The 16,929-nt window shown below is 53.9% G+C and overlaps 1 long non-coding RNA gene across 3 annotated transcripts; it reads right to left on the minus strand.

Moving 5' to 3' along the window:
- Positions 1-234: 234 nt before the first annotated feature.
- Positions 235-16,790, minus strand: LOC109730644 (uncharacterized). Of its 3 annotated transcripts, XR_012918890.1 has the most exons (4): positions 16,510-16,790; positions 9,401-9,985; positions 6,072-6,502; positions 235-976 (listed from the first exon to the last, which is right to left on the minus strand). It is a non-coding gene; the product is annotated as an uncharacterized LOC109730644 (long non-coding RNA). The 3 variants fall into 3 exon arrangements; XR_012918889.1 differs by lacking the exon at positions 235-976 and having other exon boundaries at positions 3,323-6,502; positions 16,556-16,790; XR_002223606.2 differs by lacking the exon at positions 235-976 and having other exon boundaries at positions 3,323-6,502.
- Positions 16,791-16,929: the final 139 nt, after the last annotated feature.

Consider the following 16,929-nt stretch of genomic DNA (forward strand, 5'->3'; position numbering starts at 1 on the left):
GCCCGATGGCCGATCCCACCAACAAGGTGTGGCGGACACCCGCAAGCGTGTGCTCGGAGCACGGAACCAGGTGTCCCGGCTGTGCAGGCCACGCCGTGGCAGAGTGGCTTGCCCACGGCGGCAGCGCGGGTGAGCGCGGTGGACACAGGTAGGATTGCAAGTGGAGAGAGGTTTGGATTCTGCGTCTCAGAAACGAAGCCACTGTCAACGGAAAAAAAGCCAAACTCTGTAAAATAATTTAAAAGAGGTTTATTCTGAGCCGAATTTGAGGACCGGGACCCAGAGCCACGCCCAAGAAGCCTTGAGCAAGTTCAGTTTGGTTTTATACATTTCAGGGAGGCAGGGGTTACAGGTGAAGTCACCAATCAATACTTGGGAGGCACACATTGGTTTGGCCCAAAGTGGGGGGCTTACAGGTTATGGGTGGGTTTAAAGATTCTTTGGCTTGTAAGACAGGAAGCTTTGCCTCAAAGCTTGGAATGTTTGGACATAAGGAGCTGTTATCAGAGAGAAGCCACTGGGCATAGATTTGTTGTGTAAATTGAGGATCTGCAGGTGTGTCTTGCAACCCCTAGGCCTGTTAATGGGTTATAAAGGATGTCTCCAAGAAGGGAAGGGGCCATGATGAGGCCTGTCTGACCTCCCTCCTCCTGGCAGGCAATTTAGTTTTAGGTTATTCCTTTCGCCACGAGGGGGTCCATTCAGTCAGCCGGGCTGACAGCTGGGACTGGCATGCAGTTGCGGAGGCTGCGGACCCGGGACCCGCAAACGCCCTGACGAACATGACTTCCGGAACGCCCCGCCAGCCACGGCGGCTGGGGCTCGGGGCTCCGGGGCTCCGTGTCACGATGACCAGACTAAATGACACCCAGAGAGCTGGTGAGGCGTCACGTCAGGACACGTCTAGGAGGGTGTTTCCGGAAGGGACTGGCATTCGAGTGAGTGGACTGAGTGTGGGTCCGGCCTGTTTCCGCTGCTGTAAGAAAATACCCATAACTTAGTGATTTATCACACGGAAAGGTACTGCCCGCCGGGCGCGGTGGCTCCCGCCTGTAATCCTAGCACTCTGGGAGGCCGAGGCGGGCAGATTGCTCGAGGTCAGGAGTTCGAAACCAGCCTGAGCAAGAGCGAGACCCCGTCTCTACTATAAATAGAAATGAATGAATTGGTCAACTAATATATAAAGAGAAAAAATGAGCCGGGCATGGTGGCGCATGCCTGTAGTCCCAGCTACTCGGGAGGCTGAGGCAGAAGGATCGCTTGAGCCCAGGAGTTTGAGGTTGCTGTGAGCTGGGCTGACGCCACGGCACTCACCCTAGCCTGGGCAACAAAGCGAGACTCTGTCTCAAAAAAAAAAAAAAGAAAGAAAGAAATGTACTGCTGTGTTTCCCCGAAAGTAAGACAGGGTCTTATATTTATTTTTCCTCAAGAAGACACCCTAGGGCTTATTTTCGGGGTAGGGCTTCCATTGCGCACACGCGTAGACATCCTGCTAGGGCTTGTTTTATGGGCAGGTCCTATTTCAGGGAAACACGCTATTTCATAGTTCTGGAGGCTGGGAAGTCAAAGGTCAGGGCATGGCGGGTTCACGTCTTGCTGGGCCCCCAGTTTCTGCTTCCAGGACGACGACGCCTTGTTGCCGTGTCCCCGTGGCGGGTGGTGGCAGCGTGATGCGGGGACAACCATCCCCAGGGCCTCTTACAAGGGCGTGAGCCTGTCCACGGGACAGAGCCCTCACGCCTTCATCGGTTCCCAGAAAGCTCCGCTGCCGGGGGCCACGTTCCAACGCGAATTTTGGACGAGCACACTCAGGTCACAGCGCTGAGGAAGGCCTGCCGGGCCCAGGGTGGGCGGCCACCGCTCAGCAAGCCTCGGGCCTGGGTAGAGGAACAAGGCCGGGGAAAGGCAACTTGTCCTCCCTCTGCCCGGGGGCAGGGACTCCCGTCCTGTCCTGCCCGACAGCAGAACCCAGGCTGGTCCAGACTTCACACCGGGGCTGCGCCCACAGCTCCCCACGCTCTCGGGCCCTGTCCTCGTCACCGCTTCCTGGTCCTTCAGCTCACAGACGGCGTGCCTGGCACTTCTCAGCCCCATAACCATGTGAGGCCCTCGCCAGAGTAAGTCCCCTCCCATCTATTCATCTACCTACTTATCTACGTACCTGCCCATCCATCCATCCATACCTAGCTATCTGTCCATCTACCTTCCTATCTACCTACCTGCCCATCCATCCATCCATCCATACCTAGATATCTGTCCATCTATCCATCTACCTTCCTATCTACCTACCTGCCTATCCATCCACCCACCCATATCTAGCTATCTGTCCATCCATCCATCTACCTACCTGCCTATCCATCCACCCACCCATATCTAGCTATCTGTCCATCCATCCATCTACCTACCTATCTACCTACCTACCTATCCATCCATATCTAGCTATCTGTCTATTCATCTACCCACCTGCCTATCCATCCATCTACCTATCTACCTACCTGCCCATCCATCCATCCATCCATCCATCAATCCATCCATCCATATCTAGCTGTCTATTCATCTACCTTCCTATCTACCTACCTGCCTATCCATCCATCCAGCCATATCTAGCTACCTGTCTATCCATCTACCTTCCTATCTGCCTACCTGCCTATCCATCCATCCAGCCATATCTAGCTACCTGTCTATTCATCTACCTTCCTATCTGCCTACCTGCCTATCCATCCATCCAGCCATATCTAGCTACCTGTCTATCCATCTACCTTCCTATCTACCTACCTGCCTATCCATCCATCCAGCCATATCTACCTGTCTATTCATCTACCTTCCTATCTGCCTACCTGCCTATCCATCCATCCAGCCATATCTAGCTACCTGTCTATTCATCTACCTTCCTATCTACCTACCTGCCCATCCATCCATCCAGCCATATCTAGCTGTCTATTCATCTACCTACCTATCTACCTACCTGCCTATCCATCCATCCAGCCATATCTAGCTACCTGTCTATTCATCTACCTACCTATTTCCCTACCTGCCTATCCATCCATCCAGCCATATCTAGCTACCTGTCTATTCATCTACCTTCCTATCTACCTACCTGCCTATCCATCCATCCAGCCATATCTAGCTACCTGTCTATTCATCTACCTACCTATCTACCTACCTGCCTATCCATCCAGCCAGCCATATCTAGCTACCTGTCTATTCATCTACCTTCCTATCTACCTACCTGCCTATCCATCCGTATCTAGCTATCCATCCACCTACCTATCTAGACCCTATCTGCTCTCTCTGGAGAACACCGACTAAACAGACTGAAATATAAAAGTAAAAACGTTTATTGCATCCTTCCAGAAGGACAGAGAGAATGAAAGAGAGAGAAAGGGAAAGAGAGGAGGCGGGGAGAGGGCAGGGAGACGGCGTCCCGAAGAAAGAGAGAGGGTGTCCGCAGCGAGGCCAGGTGCCCTGCTGATTTTAAGGAGGACAAAGAGAAGGGAAATAGTGATGCCCTCAGTTGACAGCCAAAGCGGCAGCAGGTAGATGATAAACATTGTAAGGATGTCAAAGTCCAGGAGTTGGTTTTTGTCTTTTTTCGGAGCAGGGGTTATCACAAGAGACGTGACTCTGCCCTCCAGATACAGCTGAGGCTGCAGCTTGTTTTCTGTTGTTTGTTTAGGAATTTTGCAAAAGCATTTTTTTGAGACAGAGTCTCTCACTCTGTTGCCTGGGCTCAGCCTAGCTCACAGCAACCTCAAACTCCTGGGCTCAAGCGATCCTCCTGCCTCAGCCTCCCGAGTAGCTGGGACTACAGGCAAGCGCCACCATGCCCGGCTAATTTTATATATATATTTTAGTTGTCCAGCTAATTTCTTTCTCTTTTTTTAGTAGAGACGGGCTCTCGCTCTTGCTCAGGCTGGTCTAGAACTCCTGAGCTCAAATGATCCGCCCGCCTCGGCCTCCCAGAGTGCTGGGATGACAGGCGTGAGCCACCGCGCCCGGCCATGTAAAAGCAGATTTTTTAAAAAACAATTTCGAAAGAGAGAGATTTATATTTATACATCTGTTTCATTCATTACGTTTTTTTTTTTTTTTTTTTAGAAGTTGTGTAAAGCAGAGCTCCTTCAGGGTTCCTGTCAGTTCCCAGGACTGATCTTCGGCTGTTATTAGGGAAATTTTAGGATTAGGTATTTTTCTATTCGGGGTTAGGTATTTTTTGTTATTGTTGTTTTCGTAAGGCTGCCCCTTTCATTTTCTTCTTTTTTGATTAAAATTTAATTTCTATTGTAAATGAATTCAGAAAATTGGGGATTAGGGGTGGAAGAATTTTTTTTTTTTTTGAAACTGTTTTTTGTTTACTGTGGAAGAAGCAACGTTCCCCCGACCCTGACAGTTTATGTGGATTATCAAGGGGGGGGTGTCTGAAAATGGACCGTGTTGAAAGCTAGGTTCGAGGGGGAAGGGGGCTTGTTGGAGAGACGCCGGCTAGGGCTTGAATGCGGTTTTGCATAAACGTTACTAGACAGGGGAGAGTGCAGGGTCGGAAAATGAGGCCAAAAGCAGAAACACAAGGGGCCTAATAAAGGCGCTAACCAGGAGAATTAGGACTAAAGGCGGATTTTAAAATCTCACCAGGCGAAGTCGTCAGGAGGTGTCTGTGTTTGCAGTGCATTCGTCCTCTTTGGAATGTTTTTAAGGTGAGTTTGTATTTTCTTTTGACTGGCGAACAAAGAAATAGGAAATTTCTCTGGCATGGTATACGTGTCTCCCTCATTTTCAAAGACAGTCTTTGTGTGGAGAAGATTGAATTAAGTAAATCAGCGATGTTGGCAGCAAGTCCAGCTACTATTCCAATTACTGCAAGGGTGGCAGAGGCCGCAGGCTTGGTGGCCTGGTGGCATGAGGGACCAATGGCAAGGGCGTAGGGTCCTCAAGGAGCGTGGGGCCGGGAAGCCAGCACGCCGGGGCACGGGTTCCAGTCCTGCCGGCCATGGGGCACCACAGATGAGCATTGGATCCATAAAGAGAATAAGTTTGACTTCTGGGATTCAGGCAAACATCAATGAGTAGATTGAAATAAGGTCTCGTAAGGTGGTCCCTAAAGTGTTCTGTGCCAAGGCCGGGCGCGGTGGCTCACGCCTGTCATCCTAGCACTCTGGGGAGGCCGAGGCGGGCTGATCGCTCAAGGTCAGGAGTTCGAAACCAGCCTGAGCAAGAGCGAGGCCCCGGCTCTACTAAAAATAGAAAGAACTTAATTGGCCAACTAAAAACATATATAGAAAAAATTAGCCGGGCGTGGTGGCGCATGCCTGTAGTCCCAGCTACTCGGGAGGCTGAGGCAGGAGGATCGCTTGGGCCCAGGAGTTTGAGGTTGCTGTGAGCTAGGCTGACGCCACAGCACTCACTCTAGCCTGGGCAACAAAGTGAGACCCTGTCCCCCCAAAAAACAAAAAAAAGTGTTCTATGCAGCGATGAGTGGACACTAAAGTCATGTCAGCCAAGGGAGGGAGCATGAGGCCTATTTAGGAACACGGGAGAGGTTATGTGCCCAACCGAAAGAAGGGACAGGAGGGCCCCATCCCACTTCACACGCCCAGGAGGTTTTCAGTTTCTGATGTTCCTGGTGTTATCAGGTTGTTATCAAAAGGTACGTCCCTTAAAGGGGCACGATCGGGGAGGCGGGGGACAGATGGTATTTTTCCCTGCACCCCGTTTGGGCCCAGTGGGTGGTGACGTTGTGGGGTTTAGGAACACATGGGCTGTGAAAGGAATCCCAGCAGGCTCCGTGACCCAGTCGCGGCCAGCAGACAGCCGGAAAGCACGCTCCCAATCTGAGCCGTCAGAGAACCTTCCCACCAAACGGCCCCCGGCGAGGGGAACTAATTAGGCACAGGGGAGCTTGCTGCACCAGGGAGACCAAAGGGGTATGGCTCCCTGGAGATTACGCCTTAGCTCTATCGTGCAGATGGCTTGGGAGGGGCCGGGCTATTTTGAGTGGAGATGCTGGGTTCCTGGTGCACCCCGTGCTGTCAGAGCAGGAGGGATTACCCAGGGCTCGGGCTGACTGCACTCACCAGGTGGGACAGCGGGACAGGCCCCTTTTGTGGAGAGATCCGAGCGCCAGTCCAACAGTTTGCACAGGATTGAGGAGGGCCAGCAGTCTCAGGAAGGCAGCAGGGCCCCTCGGACCGCAGGCAAAGATGGATTCTGCACCACGCCCGCGGCGGGCGTGGGAAAAGTCGGACTATCCTTGTGGTCCTCGGCGCGGGCAAGGGAGGAGTGAGCCTGGAACCCGAGCTGGGCAGAAGCGTGAGGACAGGAAGCTGTCCGCACACCACTGCACGGCGACGCTCACGGTTTCGAAGCTCCCGTCGACTAAACCGGAGTCCGGCGTCCGTGATGGGCTGGACTTCGGGGGAGTTCGCCGTGGGCGGAGGCGGGTTCTGGAGGGTCTGCAGGGTGGAGTCTGGAGGGATGACTCTCGGACCCGGTTCCCAGAGCTGAGCTAGAGTGGTGGAAGCAGCGAGAGTTATTTAAAGCGTAGAAGAGGAGGCCGAGGCGGGAGGATCGCTCGAGGTCAGGAGTTCGAAACCAGCCTGAGCAAGAGCGAGACCCCCGTCTCTACTATAAATAGAAAGAAATTCATTGGCCAATTAAAAATATATAGAAAAAATTAGCCGGGCATGGTGGTGCATACCTGTAGTCCCAGCTACTCGGGAGGCTGAGGCGGGAGGCTGAGGCAGGAGGATTGCTTGAGCCCAGGAGTTTGAGGTTGCTGTGAGCTAGGCTGACGCCACGGCACTCACTCTAGCCTGGGCAAAAGAAAAAAAAAGTGTAGAAGGGGGCCCAGCTTGTTCCGGCAAATCCTTGAGTGAAATCGAGTCTCCGGGTTGTGAGGGTTGCGGTCCCTTTAGGAAGCTGCCCGGGGAGTCATCCTGGGCAGGTAGGGGGCAGGCCGGGGCGGTGAAAGACAGCAAGGGAACCAACCCAACTTACTAATTCCATTTCTTGAGATTGGTTTTCATAATTTTATATGTGTGACAGCCCCTAGGCCTAGAGAGGATGACTAACGTTGGGCCAGGTGGAATTCAATAGCTTAAAGCCCGGAGATGACTCTGTTATCTATTTAATCTTCAGTGGCTTTGCAAAACCAAGCAAGAGAGTAATGTTTTAAATAAAAGTCGTGCCAATATTTTTAGTTCTTTCCATGACATTTTTTAAAGAAGCAAATCCGGGACCGCAGCCGATTATATAAACTGCTGTTTAGGAAGAATCAGAGTGAGACAACCACCTTCCGTGGGCGTAGAAGGCCTCATGGTGGTCAGGGTTTCAGACGTAAAGGGGCTTTGGTTATTTCTGTGGCACCCAATTTAGTACGTACAGTTATTATTGATAATATGTGTCAAGGCCTAGTAGAACTTTAGGAATCTCACACAGCCTCGGGGCAGATATTTATAATATATTCATATAAATATAACTCAAAGAAAGTTAAATACCATTTTACACTTGACGATGCCTTTTTTTTTTTTTTTTTTTGAGACAGAGTCTCACTTTTGTTGCCCAGGCTAGAGTGCCATTGCATCAGCCTAGCTCACAGCAACCTCAGACTCCTGGGCTCAAGCGATCCTCCTGCCTCAGCCTCCCTAGTAGCTGGGACTACAGGCATGCGCCACTGTGCCCGGATAATTTTTTCTATATATATGTTTAGTTGGCCAATTAATTTCTTTCTATTTTTAGTAGAGCCGGGGTCTCGCTCTTGCTCAGGCTGGTTTCAAACTCCTGACCTCGAGCGATCAGCCTGCCTTGGTCTCCCAGAGTGCTAGGATTACAGGCGTGAGCCACCACGCCCGGCCTGACCATGCCTTTCTGCAGGGTCTAACACACCTATAAGCCTAATAAGTTTTCTCTTGGGCTTCTAGTGCCTCGACTATTAAAAGCTAATTTGAGGTTTAAAAAAAAAAAAATCCAGAATTTTGCTCTTTGAAAGCCTGTCAAACATTATAGGTCTAAAACATTTGTTTAAATAGAATTGCAGGTCCCTTCTAAGACAATGGCTTTCTCTTTTACTCTTTTACCCAAGAATGACAGTCTTTAGAAGACAGTGCAATGCAGGTGGAACATGGATGTAAACTTTAACCCTCAGAGTTTTCCAGTAGTTAAAGCCCAACAAAAATAACACAGGGATTATTTTGACAAAGCATAAGATCTTATCTCTCTTAGGCCAGTCACCGAAGAGGCAAAGAAAATTTTCTATAGTACGACTCTTGCCGGTGGCCATCTCTTATGTAGCTACTTTCACTGATGTATTAATTAGGATCTTAAACATTTATACTTTAATAACAATTTTAACACTCTGGGAGGCCGAGGCGGGCGGATTGCTCAAGGCCAGGAGTTCAAAACCAGCCTGAGCGAGACCCTGTCTCTACTATAAAAATAGAAAGAAATTAATCGGCCAACTAATATATATATATATACACAAAAAATTAGCCGGGCATGGTGGCGCATGCCTGTAGTCCCAGCTACTCGGGAGGCTGAGGCAGGAGGATCGCTCGAGCCCAGGAGTCTGAGGTTGCTGTGAGCTAGGCTGACGCCACGGCACTCACTCTAACCTGGGGCAACAAAGCGAGACTCTGTCTCAAAAAAAATAAAAATAAAAATAACAATTTTAAAACCAGTTTTATCAAAGGTTACCAAGGCCCCATGAACTAAGAGGCATTTGAGTTCTCTCAATGTTCTTAACAAAATCTGATGTAAGTGCTTATTTTTTCTTTAAGCCAATCAATTAGAGCTCTCTTACACATTTCGGTTAGTGACACATCACATGCACATGACACGTGTGGACACGCAGGTATACAGACATACAGAGGCAGACAGTCTTAGGTGGAACAAGGCAGAAGGTCCTAGAGTTGAAGGCTCAGGGCATCCCAGGGAAAATGCCGCATGCAGATTTCTAGTTAAGCTTCTTCCCGAAGTCAGAGGAAGGAGGAAGCTATAAGATCTTCTCCCAGTGGGGGAATTGGGAGCACTAGAGCAGGGGGTCCTCAAACTTTTTAAACAGGGGGCCAGTTCACTGTCCCTCAGACCGTTGGAGGGCCGGACTGAAGTTTAAAAAAAACAACCATGAACAAATTCCTTTGCACGCTGCACATATCTTATTTTGAAGTAAAAAAACAAACAGGCAAAAACACCCGCATGTGGCCCGCGGGCCGTAGTTTGAGGACGCCTGCACTGAGGGTGGGCGAAGACTTTATCTCCCAGCTACGGAGAAGCTGCAGAACGCACAGGGGGTGCATTTTACCTTTTCCCTGGGAAGATGGGGGTAGGAGAGGGAAACCGAGGCCCTGGGAGTTCAGGGAGAGCAGAGGACGGGCCTCCCATGTTCTTACCTGTGCCAGAGACTCACCTGAGGCTCGGCTATCCCGGGGTGCGGAAGTCGAGTCTGTTCCGCAGCCTGACGGAAGCAGGTTCCGAGGGTGTGGGGGACGCCACCGTCCAGGGCGGGGCAGCCGGGTCCGGCACGCAGGTGCCGGCTCCCGTTTTTTAGGAAGAGGCCACTGGCTCTACCAGGGCCCTCCCTTTGTCAGAGGGGCAGGGTCCTGGCGGAGCCCACTTCCTGGGCCATTGTCCACTCCAGGGACCCAGTGGGGGACAGCTAAAGCAGGGTGCAGTTCCCGGAGAGGGTCGCAGTCCTGATGTCCTCTTGCACGAGCCCGTAATGCTACTCCCCGTCTCTGGGGAGCCCCTTCCACGGCAGAGCCGCCATCTGAGAGCCTGTGCTGCTTTCGGGGCTGCTGTCAACCCCACCCTCTGCTCCCCTCGCCTCTGCCCGTCCCGGTTAGGAACCACCGAGAAGGCCAGGTCTGAAGTTCCGCACATGGAGGCAGGCCGAGGTCCCTTCCCGAGTTTTTGGAGCTTACGCTGAGCATCGGGGCCGACTGGGAGATGAAGCGCCTCGCCAAGATGCACGGTCCCTCCCTGGTGTCGGGATCTAGGTTAGGGAAGAGGAGAATGACGTCAGACAGGGAGAAGACTGGAATCGCACCCTGGCTCCCCGATTTGGGTGCCTGTTGACGCCGCCACCGTCTGACCCTGCAGCCCCAGAAGGGAGCGGGTGTGCGGGGCAGTCCGGAATGGCCCACGCAGGTGTGGCCAGGGGAGGGGAGCAGAGGCGGAAGGAGGGACAGGGGACCCGAAAGAGAAACACCACCTAGGAGGTGAGGCAGGGAGAGAGAGGGGCGCAGGGGTGAGAAGTGGAGCCAAGGCCAGGACGTCCAGCGAGCTCAGAGGCAGTCTGAGGGTAGGGACTGCAGACCCCGTGCCGGCCAGCAGCGGCAGAAGGGCAGGCAGCCTCACGCAGAGATCCGCTCCCAGGCCAAGATTCCTGGTCATTTAATTTACTGAACGTTTGGATGGGGGGGGGGGGTCACTGAGTCCCCACGGTCTGACCAAATGTTGCCCGTGACGGCAACTAGGAGAAAGATGAGGATGTTTTGGCCGGGCGCGGTGGCTCACGCCTGTAATCCCAGCACTCTGGGAGGCCAAGGTGGGTGGATCGCTCGAGGTCAGGAGTTCAAAACCAGCCTGAGCAAGAGTGAGACCCCATCTTTACTAAAAATAGAAAGAAATTAATTGGCCAACTAATATATATATAGAAAAAATTAGCCGGGCATGGTGGCGCATGCCTGTAGTCCCTTGGGAGGCTGAGGCAGGAGGATCGCTCAAGCCCAGGAATTGGAGGCTGGTGTGAGCTAGGCTGACGCCACAGCACTCTAGCCTGGAAATAGAAGACGTCTGAGAGGGCGTCCCCAACTCAGATGACCCCCGAAGGTCTGATGAGACATCAGGCATCCCTGAAAATCTGAAGTCGGACCAAAGCCTGCTGATCTGGGCCAGAGAACAGGTGTCCCCAAACTATGACTCGGATTGTGACCTTGAATTCTTCCCCGCAGCCGGGCGTCCCTGGGTCTGGGTGAAGACTCAGGGGGTCCGTGTCCCCCCACTGCCACCCTCCCACGTGGCAGACCCAGCGCCGGGTTTCCCTCGACCAAACAAGAAAGCTGCCACTCACCGCCTTGTGCCTGTGGCCGTTCCCAGAGTTTCCAGGGACCAAGTGACTCTCCGAGTCCTGAACGATTTGAAGGATGTCCCCGATGCACAGAGGAGCGTTCGGGACGGAAGCGGCTCCCCATCTGCAGGAGGAGACATGAGAGAATGAGCCGGTTCCCTCACGGGGGAGAAAATTGACTTCTCCGAGGGGGCGGGCAGGGAAAAGTCCCCGGGGGGCGGGGGACACCAAATGAGCAGGTGGAAAGGCTGGCAGGTGCTCACGGCACAGGTGGAGAAAGATCTCTCGCTCAGAGGTTAAGATATAAAAGTAAACAAGTTTATTTTATCTTCTCAGAGGACGGAGAGGAAGAAAGAGAGAAGGGAAGGGCGCAGGGAGACGGCATGGCACCCCAAAGAAAGAGAAGGGGGTGTTCGCAGGGGGGCCACGCAGCCGCTCGCTGATTTTAAGGGGGATGCAAAGAGAAAAAATAGTGATGCTGTCAGTGTAAGGCTGGTGTCGGGCCTCCCTAGATAAAAAAGAAAAGGCTCAGGAGGCCAGACCCGCCAAGGACAAAGTGTCAGGCCCCGCTGAGAGGAACCACACCCAGATGTCCACCCAGATAAGAACGTTTGGGCTCCTGGATTCTGCAAATACCACCAGCCCCTCTAATTTCTCAGTGACCACAAAGGCCGCCCAGCTCTTCCCGCCAAAAGTCCTAGCTGGGCCCAAATGGCATAACGGGCTGCACCCCCTTCAAATGGGGGCAACTTCTGGGGCTTCTCTCTTGGGGCCCCAGAACCTCGTCCGGGAGCACTAAATAAAGCCACGTGGTTTGGCCCCCACTCTTTCTCTCTCTGTCTTTTCTTTTCTTCTTTTTTTTTTTTTGAGACAGAGTCTCACTTTGTTGCCCAGGCTAGAGTGAGTGCCGTGGCGTCAGCCTAGCTCACAGCAACCTCAAACTCCTGGGCTCAAGCGATCCTCCTGCCTCAGCCTCCCGAGTAGCTGGGACTACAGGCATTCGCCACCATGCCCGGCTCATTTTTTCTATTAGTTGGCCAATTAATTTCTTTCTATTTATAGTAGAGATGGGGTCTTGCTCTTGCTCAGGCTGGTTTCGAACTCCTGAGCTCAAACAATCCACCCGCCTCGGCCTCCCAGAGAGCTAGAATTACAGTCATGAGCCACCGAGCCTGGCCTGTCTGTCTTTTCTTTTCGCCGCTGCCGGAAAACCTTAAATTGGGCTGGGTAACAAAAGCGGCAGCGGGCAGACAACAAGAACTGCAAGGGTGTCCAAGTCCACAAGTCGGTTTCCTGCCCTTCCCTGGAGAAAGGAGTATGGCAGGAGACGCAACTGTGTCCACGAGATGCGGCTGAGGCCGCAGCTCCTTCTCCGGCTATTTACTCTGCAACTCTGTAAAAGCAGATTCTCAAATAAAACACTTTTGAAAGACAGAGACTTCCACCTTTCTTCCGTTCCTTCGGCTTTTTCCGAGGTTGCGCAAAACAGAACTCCTGCAGGGTCCGTGTTGGTGAGAGAACTCACAGGACTGATCTCTAACCGTGACTGGGGAAGTTCTAGGATCCGGTATTTTCCTAGGTGGGATTAGGTATTTTTTTTTTTTTCCCCCAGCTGTTTTCTGCAAAGCTGCCCCTTTCAGCGCCAGGCAGAGAATCCAACTTAACTCCTGCAGGTGGACATCCAGTTGCCCCAGCAACGCTTCCGAAAAGACTGTTCTTTCCCTCTTTGGACTGTCGCGGCCCCCTCGTCATAAATCGGCTGACCGCAAGTGTGAGGGCTTATTTCTGGAGTCTTGCTTCTGTTCCGCTTACATGTCTGCCTCTAGGCCAGTACCACGCTGCCTCCGCTGCCGTAGCTTTGCGGTAAGTTTGCGTCCGGACATGTGCATCCTCCAACTTTGTCCTCCCCTTTCAGGGTTGTTTTGGCTATTCTGGGGCCCTTGCATTTGCATGTGGATTTTAGGATCAGCTTCTAAAAAGCCAGCTAGGCTTTTGACAGAGCTTGCCTCGGATCTGTAGATCAGGGTGGGAGTACTGCCGCCTTAACAATAGGAAGTCTGCCCCGTGGCCATGGGACGCGGTCTTTCCATCTAATTAGATCTTCTTTGATTTCTTTCAACAGTATTTTGTGGTTTTCAGTGTACAGGTTTTACATTTCTTTCGCTGAATTTATTTCTAGGTATTTTGTTCTTTTTTGCTGTTTTGCCATAAATGGGATTGTCTCCTTGATTTTATCTGTGCATCGTTCATTGCCAGTGTACAGAAATGAAATTGATCTTTTTTGTATGTTAATCTTGTATCCTGCCACACTGCTATACACATTTATTAGTTTTAGTGGATTTCTTAGGATTTTCTATATACAATATGTGATAAGCAAATAGAGAGTTTCGTGCCTTAGTCCATTTGGGATGCTACGATAGAATATCGCAGACCGGGTGTCTTATAAGCAACAGAGATGTATTTCTCACAGTTCTGTGGGCTGGGAAGTCCAAGATCAAGGCGCCAGGAGATTTGGTGTCTGATGAGGGCAGCTTCCTGGTTCACAGACGGCACCTTCCTGTGTCCTCCCGCAGTGGCAGGAAGGGGCTGGGGGTCTGTGGGGCACCCTTTAGGGCACTAATCCCACTCATGAGGGCTCTGCTCTTGTAACCTAACTACCTCCCACAGGCCCCACTTCCAAATATAATCACCCTGGGGGTTAGGATTTCAACAAATAAACATAAAACGTTCAGACCATAGCATTTTACTTATTCCTTTCCAGTATGGGTTCCTTTTACCTATTTTTCTCTTGTCGATTTCCCTGGCCAGAACCTTTAGCACAACGTTGAATAGAACTGGTGAGTGTTCACCCCTATCTCGTCCCAATCTTGGGGGGAAAGATTTCAGTCTTTCAGCATTGACTGTGTCCGTAGCTGTGGGCTTTCCACAGATGCCCTTATGGGGTGGGGAGAGAGAGGACATTGCCTTCTATTAATATTTCTAGTGAGTTCGGTGTTTTTATCAGGAGAGGGTGTTAGGTTCTGTCGGGTTGCTTTTCCTTCATCTATTGAGATGGTCGTATAGCTTTTGTCCTCTATGCTACTAATGCGGTGCATTGCTTTGATTGCTTTTTTGGATTTTAAACCCTCCCCTCCCTCCTTTTAAATATAAAGCTGTCCCACTCCCTGCCTGCCTTTGGGTCTCTGCCGAACACAAGTGACAGGGCCAACTCCCTTGCTAGAGCAAGCTCTGCAGGCACAGCCTCTGCGTGTCCTCAGGTGGGGGTCTGCATGTATGTCCACAGGAAACCGAGGCACCAGGGGCTCTGTAACGGCCCCGGGACAGAATGTGTGCTCCTTGGGGGCAGGGAGCCACCAGCACTGGGCCTCTGCCAGGCAGAGGAGTCTCCTGGGTAAACATCACACCCGACACAGAGGAGCCAGCGACCTTGTGCCTCCCACAGGCCCGGCCGCGCTCCAAGTGCCCTGGGCATATTGCTGCCCTTCACCTGCCCTGCAGGTGGGGAGACAGAGGAACCAGCCCAAGTCACGTGGTGTGGGGAAGACTTCTAGACAGCTCAGCAGCCCCACCTGCCCGGGCACTCAGCCTGCCTGGGCCTGCCCAGTGAGGGGAGCCCAGCGAGGGGGTCTCCTCTCCCAGGCACGACTGCCGGCAAGCCCCCTCCCCGCTGTCTCCCTCGTCCTCTGACACAGCCCGCCTTTGTCCAGTGTCCTGGAGCCAGGACGGAAGCTCCACTGGGCCCAGCTGCGCCCCCTGGGTGCCCACCTGCCCCAGAAGGACAGTCACATGATCATGGCATTGTTGGTCAGGGGTCCCCCAAGGTCCTTGTGAGGTCAGGCTGGTGGGCCGCTGGGAAGGACACCTTAAGATGTGGAGCTCACAGGCGCCAGCCCTGCAGGGTGGCCCCATAAACCCTCAAAGCCCAACCTTCCAGCAAGTCCCCAGGGGCCTGAGGCCAGTTCCAGCTGCTGCCCCAGCCAGTTCAGCACAGACGTCACCCCGTTGCGGCCCACTCTGGCCTTCAGGCCCCAACGCCGGCCGCCCGCCTGCCCAGCTCACCGCCTGCCCGCCCACCACCTGCCAGCCTCAGCCTCAGGCCCTCTCCTCTGCTCTGCTTGTGCCCAGCCCCACCTCCTCTCTGCTCCCCCAGCCTCACCCCTCCGCCTGGAATGCTCCTCCCGCCCTGCCTGGCCCTGCACACTGCAGGGGTGCCCCGGTGGTGCCCTCTTTCAAGCATCCTAGGAATTCCCTCCCTCCAATGTTGACAACACCTGTCCCCCCACCAGAGCCCAAGGTCCTCAAGAGGAGGGGTCCGGTTGCCTGGCTCCCCACAGCCGGTGCCTGGAACGGCGCCTGGCGCACAGCAGGCACCGCTACATATCTGGCACATGACTGAAGGAGGGGACAGAACAAGCAGGCCATGGGCCGGCGTGACCTGCTTTGAGGCTGGTGGACCAAGGACACCGCGTGCATGGATCTGCCCCCTCCTCCCACTCCCTGCCGGTGAGGTCACTGCCTCCCGCCGCCTCCCCCTGCCGAGGATAGAAGATACAGCCCACACCTCTCAGTGCCCTCAGCACTGGGGACAGCAGGCGCCCAGGCCACCACCGAAATGCTTTCCCGCACTGGAGGCCTTTTGTGTCCCTTTTACACAAAAACAACCCTTGCAAGCCCCCAAGTGAACACCTCAGTTTCTTTCCTTATGACGGCACTTCGCATGCACAAAACGCGAGACTGGGCATCAGCTTGTGCTTGTAGCTCTATGAAAAGCGCTAAGCCAAAACCAATTTACAGATTAATCACCAAGAAAACTACAGGAACAGAGCACAGATGGTCACTGCAGAGCTGCTCTGGCCAGCATTAGCTACTGGCCACTCAAGGCCATTTAAATCTAAGTTATCGTGAAACACAATGAAAAACTCAGTTCCTGGTGGCCACACTCTGGTGGCCGGTGGCCGCTGTGCCGGAGAGTTGCCAGACGCAGACGTGCCCGTCACTGCAATTCCGCCTGGCAGAGTGCAGGAGGGGCCATGCTTTGCCAAGAGGGACCGGAGTGTAGGTAAGGGACAGCTCTCCCGACCTGGCCCCCCAGGGGAGCCCCTGTCCAGGGAGCAGCCCCAGGGGCCATCAGTTTTCCTGGGGAAGCCGGGTAGAACCTTCACGGGTGCGCCCCCGAGGGCGTTCACCCCTTCACCCTGGGAGAAAGCGCCCCTCGCTCCCTGACCCAGGCTCCCCGTCCTCACTGGCCTGTCCTCACTGGCCCAAAGCAGCGAGCCAGAGTGCAGGGCTGGCATCCCCGGGCACACACGCCAGCACGTGTTCGGGGTGAGCAAGTCACCCTTTCCACGGGACCAGGGACTGGCTGCCTGTAATCGCGTTCTAGGACCGCCATGCGGACACCCCCCCTCCGCTGACTCTGGGGACCTCGTGCCTACCCAGGCTCCCACCCGCGAGAGCGCTGCAAGCAAAGCGCTATCATTGCAAAGCCGTCACCTTCTCCAGGGAGCCCTCCCGGATTGTCCAAGACGCCTGAGACGAAGGGCTGCAGACGCTGCACTGTCCTCGGGCGCAGGCCCCGCCGCCACCCCCTCGGGGGCTCGGAGGACAGCAGCGCGGGGGGCGCCTCCCGATTCCCGCACCCCGCACGGGGCACCCAGGCCCGAGGCCGCGGCCGCGTGTCGGTCCCGAGCCCCGAAGTGCGCGCGCCGCGCCGGGCCGTTGCTGCGCCCCCGCGCCCGGCGGCGGGAGGAGGGGCGCGCGGGGCGGGGCGGGGCGCGCGGGGCGGGCGGGGCCTGCGGGGGGCGGGGCGCGGCGGCCTATAAGCGGCGCGGAGCGGGGCGCGCGCCCGGCCAGAGAGCGAGCGCGCA

Source organism: Microcebus murinus, chromosome 4 (assembly GCF_040939455.1).
Source record: "Microcebus murinus isolate Inina chromosome 4, M.murinus_Inina_mat1.0, whole genome shotgun sequence".
NCBI lineage: Eukaryota > Metazoa > Chordata > Mammalia > Primates > Cheirogaleidae > Microcebus > Microcebus murinus.